The sequence below is a fragment of the Dendrobium catenatum genome, unplaced genomic scaffold (assembly GCF_001605985.2).
Source record: "Dendrobium catenatum unplaced genomic scaffold, ASM160598v2 fragScaff_scaffold_743, whole genome shotgun sequence".
Taxonomy (NCBI): domain Eukaryota; kingdom Viridiplantae; phylum Streptophyta; class Magnoliopsida; order Asparagales; family Orchidaceae; genus Dendrobium; species Dendrobium catenatum.
In genome coordinates this window covers 4,109,616-4,114,129 of record NW_021319205.1, presented here as the reverse complement: position 1 = coordinate 4,114,129, position 4,514 = coordinate 4,109,616, and the positions used below count along the sequence as shown (strand labels likewise).

At 31.5% G+C, this 4,514-nt stretch overlaps 1 pseudogene; it reads left to right on the top strand.

Annotated features, from left to right (window-relative positions):
- Nucleotides 1-1,754: 1,754 nt before the first annotated feature.
- LOC110095368 lies at nucleotides 1,755-3,766 on the top strand (annotated as a pseudogene).
- The last annotated feature ends 748 nt before the right edge of the window (nucleotides 3,767-4,514 follow it).

The window sequence follows — 4,514 nt, the reverse complement described above, 5'->3', positions numbered from 1 at the left end:
TCTCTTATTGTCCATAACCTTATTTCCAAAATATAACTACTTTCTATTAGGTTTTGGGGTGTAAGTGAGATGAGCCGGCTCGAACTCGACTCATTTATAGGCTTGCAAGTCAAGCTTACAAGTCAAGTTTGATCAGCTTGATGAGTCTCGGCTCGTGAGCTTGCGAGCCGAGTCGAATTACTATTTGATTTTTTATTATTATTATTTTTTTTATTACATTTAAAAGTTTTAAAAAATATGAGTTCTCCACCAGTGCTAATAAATGCTCTCATAAATGTTATAGCTTTAATTATTATTAAAACAGTGAAATTTTCAATATATATATATATATATTCCAAAAACAACAACATTAGTTATATACAGCTGATCACTGTCAAATATTCCAAAATGCCCTAACACATATATTGCGACATATATACACCCAAATGTAGAACTGTCGACCAATATAGGATCATGACGTCAACCAAGATATATATATATATATATATATATATGGTCTTCAAGGTCTATAATTAAAAAATACCAATAAAAACATATATACTACGAATAGCTCTATCCTCTATCTACAATTAGATAAAGTCGAGAAGGTTCAATCAGTAAATGAAATAGCTCATAAATATCCCAATGATGGCCGTGTTAAATGTAAATATCAACCATAAGGTTTAATTTCAAATATCCAAAATGCCTCCTAAATTCTCAAGGAAAAAAATTCAAAATTCAAAGCCAGCAAAACCTAAATATTTAAATTTAAATTTAAATACCAAGACACTTAGAGAAAAATTCATCTGCCCCTCTGCATTTATTTGCTGAGGTGGACAAATCTAAAAAATACTTCAGTGTCTTATTTCAAAGCCAATCTGCGTTCACAAAATTTATCTCGTAACTTAATTTGTTAAAACTCTCCTAAAAGAGGGGAGGTCGTGGCGTGAATTTTCGGTGCCCACAAGAAGGCAGAGATATGTCAAAGCAGCTAGAGAAAGACATGTATCCACACATACCGATGCCATTAGATCACAGAGTTCTCCACTTTTAACCATTTATTGTAGTTGTGGGCTCTTCATCCTTAGTGTATGAAACATATATATGCATTTCAATCAGGGTCATATTATATCGCATCTACTCGTGCAAATATAAACTCATGTAATATCTCTATGCCCCCTTCAATATCGGAAGTGGCCTGGACTTAATCATGGGAATTAATTTTACCTGTCAAAGTACAAAGATCTGGCCCATCGAAGAAGGATTCATGTCTTGGACAATTTAGACCTATACAAGGTTTGTATATAGTTTTATAAGAGTAAAAGTATGAAGTATCAATATATAGTTATTATTATTAATTGAAATAAAATTATACTAATAAAATTTTGTTATGTTTGATCATTCAAATTCAGACATAGAAGAATTTGATCATGATCTTCATCTTCTTGTTGAACGAGTAGAATCAATGCTTCAATCAACTATATAATAGTCCCTTAATCCTTCTCTCCCCCGAAAACCTAAAGGTCTCCATCCATGAAGGTTCATCTCATCTTCCTTTCCAATTGTTCATTTGCCTTCGTCACACATTTTTCCTTGATAAATTACCTGGAAAAATATTTTACTTGTCGTTTCATCCACAACGCATCCTTTCTTACCCTTTCAGAGTCCCCAACAAATATATATCATTGCTTCTCCATTTTGCTCCCATAATAGTCGAGTTTGGCCTGTGTTGTTATCCTATTGAGTACTACCTGCCTTCAATCCGTTTTCCTGTCATGAAGAGAAACCTAAGTGAAGAAGACAACAAAAGTTTCTACATAGAGATTGAAGAGCAGATCATGTGCCTCATTTTGGATGACGATGAGGAAGAAGAAATAAAGAGGAAAAATGGAGCTCCTCCGCATGACTGGATACAGGTAAATGGGCTATGAAATCAGTCTCATATCACAGGTAATTAAATGTCCTATCTTGTATATATGATAAATTGGACAATTGATACGACAAGATATGGTATACATGATACAAAACATGACAAATACATGTACGTGACATGATTGATAAGACTGGTATAAGAATATAAAATTCACATGAATCCTATGGCATATATGAAACACATTTCATATAATATATATGATACATATGAATTATATAAATATTTAGTTTAAATATAATTATTTAGTTTTAAATATATTCCACATTTTTGTAAAAAATAAAGAATTGCGACCTTGACGTGTTGCGAGTGCTAGGTTTATGAACCATTGGAGCAATCTATCATGGTAAATGAAGAGGAGCTGATGTTGCTATAAAGAATATCCATTATATATATTTTGCTAGAAAATCTTGGATACGAGAACGGATGGTATGTCTTTCAAATACAAAAAAAAAAATATTTTTCTATATTATTTTATCATCTCATTCTTGAAATTCTAACTATATGTCATTGTCTATCATATTCTTAGAGAGCTGACTTTTGGAATGAAATGTTCATTCTTACTCATTTGTACCACCCAAATATTATAGCATTTTATGGTATTGTTTGGGATGGCCCTGAGGGATCTTTTGCAGCCATCACTAAATACATGGTTGATGGTTCACTAAGAAGTGCACTTATAAACTATAGCGAGTATGTTCTTTATTTTAGCTTAATACACCTAGCACTACAAATTTAAATTATTTTGTACTCATATATTTTTCATTGTAATGGATAAATTATATAGTGAATTTAAGTCGGTTTCTTGATAAAAGGAAACGACTATTAATTGTCATAGATGTGGCTTTTGGAATGGAATATCTACACGATACAAATATTATTCATTTTGATTTGAAAAGTGACAACTTGCTTGTTAACTTGAGGGATCCTAATCGACCAATATGCAAGGTATTAATTCATTTTTAGTATTGTATCTATTTCTAGATTTATTATTTTTTATGTTTTCATGTAAACAACCCATGAAAATATTTGTGTATATATGTTATGACTATTTTTTGTTTTGTTTTCTAATTTGTTGTGGCTGTAACTTATTAATTGTAATACTATGTCAGAATTTCATTTTTTAAAATATATATATCAAGAGATTAGGATGAAGAGCCTAGTGAAGTTAATACCTTATGATTATCTTCTAAAATTATGTTTTGTTTCAAAAGATAATAATTTCTTTCCATTTTTTGTAATTATATGTATAATTTTATGCAAATAAATATGCACAATTCTTATGCGTGCGAGCATTACTTAGGCTGCTTGACAAGTAAGCAATTAGAATCATTTTATAATGGTCGAATACTCGAATATATTAATGGACAATTCTTTGTGGATTAATTTATTTATAGGTCGGTGATTATGGCCTTTCAAAAGTTAAGTATAGCACCTTAATATCATGTGTCAGTGCATGTGGAACAATCCCTTGGATGGCACCTGAGCTTATGAATGGAAGAAAAGATTTTGTCTCCGAAAAGGTATGTATAAAAATTCAAATGCACGAAAAAATCAATAAGTATTTATCTTAAATGCTTTTTAATATATGTATCATGAACCTAGGTTGACGTATTTTCTTTTGGCCGGTATTGTGATGTGGGAGATTCTTATGGGCCAAGAGTCATATGCTAACATACCTGATGAAGCAATTATATTATAGGCATTATTCTATCTCACATCATTTTTTGTTGCACTAATATCACATGTAATTAATAATAAGCATTATTAATAGATGAAATAGTTGGCAACACTCTAAGGCCATCAGTTCCAGAATCTTGTGACCCTGAGTGGATAAACTTGATGGAACAGTGTTGATCAACAGAACCATCAAAATGGCCTTATTTCATTGAGATTGCTAATAGATGGTGTTTCATGGCATCTCCTCATTTACAACAAAGCCAAACCTAATCATCTTAACAATTTTCTTGAAGGTGACTTCTACCCTACTAAATTAAATATTTGACATACTTTTGAATTTTGTAAAAAGAAAGATTAAGAAGTTAAAATAGAATGGACATAGAAAATTTTCATGTATAGCTTGGTCTTTTTTATTCAACTTAAAAAAGTTTTTGATTTGATTTCAGGCACTCTCTGTCTTACCTTGTGCCAAAACCGTAAGTAAATTTTATTCTAATTTTAAACATACAATTTAATTTATATATTTCGTATTGCCATCATTCATTTTATTCAATTTATGAACTTAGGTTGATGCTTAATTATGCAAAAAGAAAATTATTATGGTGCATGAGGTGCATATCTCTCAAGTCAATTCTCATACACATCTCAGGGAGGTATGACGACTCCGATCGGGATGACACTAATTTATCACATGATGTATGAATTCAATCAAACCATCAATGCCTCATAGCATGGTCGGTGTCGACATCCCCATTGACCAATTCTTCCAACTGATGATTGCCGTTAGCGAGGGTCTAGCACCTGCGACTCAAACATCCAAGTTTCCTTTATTTCTACGGCAATGATGGATAACATAGTCATGTGATTGTTTCTTGGAGGAGAGGAATGAGCTAGAGCATTGTCTTACCACTTAAAAAGAAATATA